The sequence below is a fragment of the Acipenser ruthenus genome, chromosome 6, assembly GCF_902713425.1.
Source record: "Acipenser ruthenus chromosome 6, fAciRut3.2 maternal haplotype, whole genome shotgun sequence".
Taxonomy (NCBI): Eukaryota; Metazoa; Chordata; class Actinopteri; order Acipenseriformes; family Acipenseridae; genus Acipenser; species Acipenser ruthenus.
In genome coordinates, this window is record NC_081194.1 from 37,323,297 (window position 1) to 37,332,357 (window position 9,061).

The 9,061-nt window shown below is 38.0% G+C and overlaps 1 long non-coding RNA gene across 1 annotated transcript; it reads right to left on the minus strand.

Moving 5' to 3' along the window:
- Positions 1–1,151: 1,151 nt before the first annotated feature.
- On the minus strand, positions 1,152–6,443 carry LOC131737375 (uncharacterized). The gene is made up of 2 exons (XR_009328992.1): positions 6,026–6,443; positions 1,152–1,565 (listed from the first exon to the last, which is right to left on the minus strand). It is a non-coding gene; the product is annotated as an uncharacterized LOC131737375 (long non-coding RNA).
- Between the last annotated feature and the right edge of the window lie 2,618 nt (positions 6,444–9,061).

A 9,061-nucleotide genomic window follows, 5' to 3' on the forward strand; every position in this document is an offset into this window, starting at 1 on the left:
TTGGAAAGAATAACTTATTTTATTTTTGAGAAAATAATCAATAGTAGTGTCTATTATTGCTTATAAATAGGGGTCTACTTAAATCACGGTAAATTTACGTATTTTTCACTTACTAAAACAGAGTGCTGGCATTTGTTAAAGGCTGACTTGCCCATACATTGAGACTGCACGTTCTGCATCCACTGAATTGGTTGGAAGTTAAGGCAAAGCTTTGCCAAGTTATACAGATGTGGAAATCGATTAGAAACAGCCCAAAAACTCGGTTACATAAGGGCATCTGGCATACTTTAATAAAGTCTATGTATGCAGCACGTTCGTTGTCATGTTATTTGTTCCATCCAATAATTTATTTTATTAGTACCGAGTCAAAACAAAGAAGACGTGGCTATTCGGGTCTAAAATTCCAACTGTAACAGCAGGTTGAAGCGAGGTGGCTGTGCTGGATCGTTTTAGTACTGATTAACTTGCAGACAGGAATACTTCTTGTCTGCGCTGACTTTCCAGTTTGGTTTCTGAAAACTGTTTATTTTACGTTCTGTTCAGCAGCCTCTGTAGTAGCCTTTTGTTTAATGTGTGATTCTGAAGCTAAATAGCAATCGATCGTATTTTCTCCAAATACACATTAAGATATGGAAAACAATTACCTCAGTCTGCATTACAGTTTCTTTGGGAAATATCTTGAAACGATCAACAGCCAAAATATACTTTGCTTTTTTTGTCGTCCATTTCTACTATTTTACCTCCAATGCTGAAAACTAGATTTTAGCAACCTAAATCAAAACAATGCAGCACCAACTTTGTCCCACCCCCTACTGCACAGTACAGGTCATATTTTTTAACAAAACTTTCAGGAAGTATTGTATGGTCTCTTGGGTCATATAATAACACATTTTTATACATGGATCTCTAAGCAGAATACATCATAAAAATACGTAACATTTAAAAAAAGAAAAAAAAAAATATTGTGTTGAAAAAGAAGCGAAACATTTGTATGGTTTCTATAGTACTTTATAATGTGTAACCTAAGTTATCATAAACCAGTATTTCTAAACTGGTAAGTTAATAAAAAATATATTTTAGTTCTCAGCTTCAGTGTAATTTTATTGCTGTTGTTTCAATAAGGTTATACAAAACATAACGGAACTCATCAGTGCAGTGGTACCAATTGTTTTATGCAGTGCACTTAATTCAATGCACACAGTGATTCATATGCAGCAAACAAGGTACAACATCGTCTATACAACATTACAGTTTTCAATTCAATAAATCCAGTATCAGTAGGTTTCACAAATAATACGAAATAAAATAAAAACAGCATAAACAAAATATGTTCTTAATTGAAACTTGTAACCAAACTTCAGTAATCCCACAATGAAAACTACTGTATATCATTCAGCTCAGTCCAACACAAACATGTGTCAAAATATATGTTTGTATAATATTTTGGAATGAAATCAGTCCTTATTTACCATCTCCAATAATGTGACAAACTGTTAAAATGGAGTCCGATTGTAGACGTGTACAAATATGGCTGATATCCTCCACGATCCGATGAACAGTAAGTTCTAATAAGGAAAGAAAGTACAGACCAGTACACATTTTTAGCTGCTTGCATACTCTGGTGCAAAGGCTGATGACTACTCTGTGTGCACACATGTTCTTCAAATAGTTTTACAATCTTGACCTTATCAATAAAACATTTTTTGTTTTTATTATCATTATGACAAAATGAACATATAATGCAGAAAGCTTTTCTTACATAAACAGTATGCAGTTACAATACCATATTGCATTTACAGCAACCAGTTTTACCAAACTTTTACTTTCATATTTGTACACAACATAGGTAAATATGTAACGTATAAACCATGACGGGCCGTGCGGGTCCCATGATATATACCACGCATTAGCCGAGGGCCTTAACCACCCAGAAGTGGTGTATATCATTGGAACCGCACGGCCTGAAGTGGTTTATACCGCTTATAACACGGCTACCTGTCATTTGTGGGAAGAAAAATAATTAAAACACATTTAAATTAAGACAAAACCAGAAACTTTTATTGTGTATACATCCGCAGTGTAATATAGTCCCAAATTTTATTTAATTTAATCCATTGTTCGCTTATTAAAAAAAAATTGCACATGTTCGTTTGTTGTGAATTTCTGAATCGAAACTACCATCTCACTAGAAACAAGAGGACTGACCACAAGCTGTGATGATGGGTAGAGTTTCAAATGACACTACGAAGGGAGCAGCTGCGACGGAGACTGAAGCCGGATCTTGAAGTGAGTTTGTGAACTTGTTGTATGCAAGGAACACATATTCTAGTATGTATTCATCCTTTTGGATCTCAAAATATGTTTTTGTTAGTTGTCGGACACCCTCGTGTCCAAGTCATGCCAGATTAAGTTGACGATCAAACTATACTTTACGCACCAATCTGACCGTGGTGTCAGGGGACAGTACCTCCGTTTCCCACAGACACTTCAAATCCAGGCCGGTAATTCGGGGGGGGGGGGGTTCTGGCCTTGTCTTTACCTGCTTTTCTAAGAGTTTTCCTGACTGACAGTTATACATTATTGCTGGTTTTAAACTCGCTGTCAGCAGAGATGTTAAAACTTCTACTGTTAAAATATGTATTTAGTCCAACTCAGCATTATAAAACTGGAGACTGAATACTTGTCCCCAGCTAAACTTTCCAAATTCCCTTAATGTTGTTTAGATTTTTGGGACTTATTTCCATAAAATGAATGTCCATATTTTTTTCTTTAAGTACATTAACCAGCCATGCTGTAGGTTTTTGTGTGTTTTTTTCTATCTTTGTTTTCTTCTATTTCATTTAGCTGTTCCTGTTTTTGCAATTATCAATTGTCGATGTTGCATCCTCAAAAAAATCAAGTAGGTTAGTTAGACACGATCTCCCTTTCCTAAAACCATGCTCACTGTCTCCCAGGATATTGTTACCATATAGGTAATTTTCCATTTTGGATCTTATTGTAGTTTCCATAAGTTTACATATAATAGAAGTCAGGCTTATTGGTCTGTAGTTACCTGGTTGTCTCCCTTTTTGTGGATCGGTATTATGTTTGCAATTTTCCAGTCTGTCGGTACAACCCCTGTGTCAAAGGACTGTTGCATGATTTTGGTTAGCGGTTTGTAAATAACTTCTTTCATTTCTTTGAGTACTATTAGGAGGATCTCATCTGGCCCAGGGGATTTGTTTATTTTAAGAGCTCCTAGTCCCTTTAACACTTCTGCCTCTGTTATTATTATTATTTTATTATTATTTATTTCTTAGCAGACGCCCTTATCCAGGGGGACTTACAATCGCAAGCAAATACAAATACATTCAAGTGTTACAATATAAGTCATACAATAAGAACAAGAAATACAATAATTCTCAAGTGTGACAAACCACAATTCAATAATACAGCAGATAATAGTGAAAGTTACATCAGGATATGATTAAGTAGTGATAGTTACATCAGGATATGATTAAGTACAAAATACTACAGATTAAACACTTGGGAGATTACAATATTCTGAGGTACAGGATTAAATGCAGTAAAATAGGGGGCAGATAAGAGCAAAATAAAGCATATTTAAATGAAGGGTGATAGTGTCCCAGGATACAACAGAGGAGTTCTACAGGTGCTGTTTGAAGAGGTGAGTCTTAAGGAGGCGCCGGAATGTGGTCAGGGACTGGGCAGTCCTGACATCTGTAGGAAGGTCGTTCCACCACTGCGGAGCAAGGGTGGAGAAGGAGCGGGCTCTGGAGGCAGGGGAGCGTAGCGGAGGTAGAGCCAGTCTTCTAGTGCAGGCGGAGCGGAGAGGTCGAGTGGGGGTGTAGGGAGAGATGAGGGTCTGGAGGTAGCTGGGTGCAGTCTGATCAAGGCATCTGTAGGCTAGTACAAGAGTCTTGAACTGGATGCGAGCGGTGATCGGGAGCCAGTGGAGCGAGCGGAGTAGTGGAGTAGCGTGGGCGAAGCGAGGTAGAGAGAACACCAGGCGAGCAGCAGAGTTCTGGATGAGCTGGAGCGGACGGGTGGCTAAAGTTATTTAAAATTGGATAGGAACAGGTCGACATGTGGGGCATGTTGTCCGTGTCCTCCTTTGTAAAAACTTGTGAAAAGTAATCATTTAATATAGTTGCTATTTTTTTTCTTTGTCTATGATTTTGCCATTTGTGTCTCTTAGACATTTAATCTCCTCTTTGAATGTTCCCTGCTGTTATAATATTGGGAAAACATTTTGCAATTGGTTTTAGCCCCCTTAGCAATATTGATTTCTATCTCTCTCTTGGCCTTTATAACTTCCTTTTTGACTTGTGTTTAGAGTTCCAAGTACTCTTTCTGTGTACTTTGTTTTTGGTCCCTTTTAAACGCTCTGTAAAGTGCATTTTTTCGCTGAATATTTTTTTTAATTGATCTATTAAACCATTTTGGCCGTTTTGTTTCACATTTAGATTTGTCTACTTTTGGGATGAATTGTTTTGACCCTCTAGTACTACATTTTTAAAAAAACGGCCATCTTTTTTTCTGTGGATGTTTTCTCTATTTTACTCCAATCTACTTCTGTCAGTCTCTGTTTCATACCTTCACAGTTTGCTTTTCTAAAATTGTAAACCTTAGCTTTAGTCATTACTTTTTAGGTTTTAAAAATCACTTCAAATGAGACCATGTTGTGGTCTGAGTTTGCCAATGGCTCTCTGACCTCTGTTTTAGTTATTCTGTCTTTGTTATTTGAAAAGACTGAATCAAGGCATGCCTCCCCTCTAGTCGGTGCCTTGACAAATTGCGTTAGGAAACAGTCACTTGTCATTTCCACCATTTCAATTTCGTCCGTCGTGCTCCCCACCGGGTTTTCCCATTTTATAGGGGGAAGTTGAAATCCCCCAATTAGTATGGCTTCTCCTTTGCTACACGTATTTCTAATGTCTCGTATAACAGATTATTTTGCTCTGCGTCTGAATTTGGCGGTCTATAGCATGCTCCTATTATTATGCCCTGTGAATTTTTGTCCATTATTCTAACCCATATTGATTCTGTGTTGTTTTCTTTCTCCAGATTTAACACCTGGTGCCTTTTTTTCACTGAATATTTTTTAAAATTGATCTATTAAACCATTTTGGCCATTTTGTTTTAGATTTAGATTTGTCTACTTTTGGGATGTAATTGTTTTGCTTATCAGTATCAAGCGCATTTTTCATAAGTGTAACCCACTCTGGTCACTCTGAGCTAGCAGAGCACAAACAAGCAATATTTAGAACTTATTTACTTGTCTGAGTACCTGATGTTTTTAGCAGTAATATGCAGAAATATATTTAAACAGTTACATACCCACACCCAACTCTAATGAAACACAGATGTTATTGTACCTGGAAATAAATAAATAAATAAATAATAATAATAATAATAGACCCAACTTAGTGACAATGAGCACTAGTGCATTTAATAAGTAAATATCTGGGTAGAGTTCTCAACTACTATCAACACCATTAAATGGTTAAATGCATTTGTTTCAACTAGTTTTAATTCTCAAAATCAAGACTTCAGAATAATCCCAGTGAAAAATAATAATACATTTAGAAATGATATTGGTTAGTTTTTTTTATACCAGTTCAAAACTCTATAATGTGGGTACTGCAGTAATGAAAGCAAAATAAGAAATGTTCCACTCTTATTCTTAATAGCATCTATAAAACCAAATTTCTCTAAATTAAATAATTACATACACCTTACATACCATATTACATTAAAAAAGAAAACAAAAACAAGTCCAATGCGATGCAAACTCGTGTAAACTTTGTTGCTTTTGTTTTATATAGCGCTAGCATAACTCGTTGGGGCCCATACTGTCCTTTTATTATTCATTTTCCGTTGGTGCACATAAACATTAAACAATTGCTTTCACCCACCTCGTGGCTTTTTTTCTCAGTCCTGAGGGGGACTTTTTAATCTTTTAATTGACATATCAATACACAACAAACTCTTACTCTTTCCTTTTTTTATGTTTGCTACTCACAAATTTCCTTTGTAGATGTTGTGGATAGGAGCAGACAAACGGCACAGCGTTCCGGAAGAAAACAAAAAATTGCCCTGGCAGGTTGCAGGAAAACTTCAGTCCGATGCCTTTCAGCACACAAATGCCTCTTTGGAGTATGCCCCAGCAAACTGGAATTATCCTAGTCAGACCGTCACGCAAGCTCAGACTTGACTTGCTTCAATCGCAGCTGGTAATTAATTCCATTTAAACCAACACAATGTTAGTCGTAATATAATTAACCGGCATTTACAGTTCTAACTCATACTGTTGAAGCTATACTATGTTGAAACGCTAATGTCTTTTTTTTATTTTCCTTAACGCACTGTGTCGTCTTCATAAAACCAGGGGCCATCTGCGTATTCTCCCTTGTTTTTCTCCTTAACCGCCACAACATACACTCAACACAAAACCAAGAGAAAAAGCCCAGTTTTGGGCAGAGCTTATCCTTATAACGCCGTCTGTCAAAGGTGGGATGTGCAGGCTATTCTCCTTCCTGATTGGTGCTCTGCATTGATTGACACGCTGCAGTGTAAAGTTCAATCTGCAGTGTAAAGGGGCATACACTCTCCCCTTACTAAGAATTTCCGTCATGCCCTCATGACGGTTCCTGTAAAGAAAGAGGGTTAAACATACAAATATTAACTACACTATGTAACACATAGTTACTGGGTAGTAAGTGTTATTTCCTAATTGCTTATGCCTCAAAAGTATAGAAAATGGCTATTATTCCCCACAAACTTTGCTTTTGTGACCAGGAGTGATATTTTGAAATTTACCTATTTCCAATGAGAAAACAGGCGGATTTGTGTCTTTACGTTCACATAAAGTCAGAAAAAAACAACATATGAATCCAAATTAACATGTATTTATACTAAATTAATACAAAAATGACTACAAAAGATTTAGAAGTGAGTAGTTTTTCAAGATTTACGATTATACTGTAAATCACTTTCACGAATCAGCCCCCAAATGTAGTCTCCCATCATGTTCTCGTTATACTGTCCTTCATTGACAGCTCATCCAGGAGCCTCAAAGCCGTGCTGCTCCATAATGGTAACAAGTACAGTCTCTTCCCCTGGCTCACTCAGTGCACCTCAAAGAGGATTACAACAGCATCAAGACCTTGCTGGACGCCTTGAAGTATGATGAGTACGGCCGGGACCCCCCGGAAGGTGCTGATGCCACCACTGCACATCAAATTGGGCCTTATGAAACAATTTGTCAGAGCTCTAGATAAGGAGTCGGCAGCCTTCAAGTACCTTCAAGACTTCTTCCCTAAGCTGTCTGAGGCAAAGGTCAAAGCCGGTGTCTTCATCGGACCCCAGATAAGAAGATCCTGGAGTGCAATGAATTCCCCAAGAAGCTCACTAGTAAGGAGAAAGCGGCTTGGAACAGCTTTGTCGCAGTGGTTCGGGACTTCCTGGGCAATCACAAGGCCGAAAACTATGTGGAGCTGGTTGAGACTCTGGTGAAGAACTACGGCACAATGGGCTGTAGGATGTCCCTCAAAGTCCATATCCTTGATGCTCATCTTGATAAATTCAAGGAGAACATGGGAGCGTACTCGGAGGAGCAAGGCGAGCGCTTCCACCAGGATATACTGGACTTTGAACGCCGCTACCAAGGACAGTATAACGAGAACATGATGGGAGACTACATTTGGGGGCTGATTCGTGAAAGTGATTTACAGTATAATCGTAAATCTCGAAAAACTACTCACTTCTAAATCTTTTGTAGTCATTTTTGTATTACTTTAGTATAAATACATGTTAATTTGGATTCATATGTTGTTTTTTTCTGACTTTATGTGAAAGAAAAGACACAAATTTGCCCGTTTTCTCATTGGAAATAGGTAAATTTCAAAATATCACTGTCCTGGTCACAAAAGCAAAGTTTGTGGGGAATAATAGCCATTTTCTATACTTTTGAGGCATAAGCAATTAGGAAATAACACTTACTACCCAGGAAAAAAAATGTTACACAGTGCTATTTACAATTGTGTTGCAAGATTGGCATTAACATGCTGATCTACCACCAGGTAAGTGTTTTGGTAAGCTAGTACATACTTTACATAGAGCTTGATTATTACACCACCATGTATGGCACAAAGGTCTTACTTTGAGTGGCACAATAAGTGTATCAGTTCCAGGTGGAAAAACACAAGTCCTTTTAACAGTCACTGTGTCTTTCCTAACTTCTCCAAGGCAGTCATACATAATTCGTATGGGTGCCCTTCTTTTTCTGTGTGATCTCCTTATGGCAGGAACCCCTTCCTCTCCTTCTGACTCGTGGAATGAAGTTCTACTTCTTTGACAGGATCATCATCCACCCTGGTATCACATTCAGTAGCAGTAGTTATCTCTGTATCATCTTCTCCCACAGCAAGATTGGTTTCAGGATGACTTACAGAGGCTGTAGGCATCTCCACTGTCAACTCACTAGACGGGTCAAACACAGGTGCTTCTGGATTTAAAGGTGTAGTCCCAGTCGAGCTACTAGGCAGCAATGTCTCTTCTAATTGAACAGTGACCTCAGGCATCACAGAGGGATTGTCAATTGATTCATGAAGACTGCAATCTTTTTCAGAATCTGTTTCGGACAGATAATTGGTATCTTGAAGTGGATCATCAGCTTCTGGAGCAGATTCAGGTTCCTTGGCTGACTCAAGTGCAACTTTCCTCAGTTCTTTGGCTCGTCTGCATCTGAGAGCCCTCGGACAAGGTGTAGGCGTTAGGTCTATTTCAGGATCCATCCTTACTTGTTGTCCCAGTGGTAGTATATGATTTCTGTGCAAGATATTTAGGACCTTCTCCATTCTCAGGTTTCAAATGGTATACTGGAAGCTCTGACATCTGGCTTTCTACAATGTAAGGTTGTGAACTCCATCGATTTGCAAGTTTGTGCTTTCCTTTAAATCCAAGATTCCGGATCAAAACTTTGTCTCCAGAATTTAAACTATGATACCTTATTTTGTGATCATATCTTACTTTGTTCCCTTCATTCATTTTGTCAGCA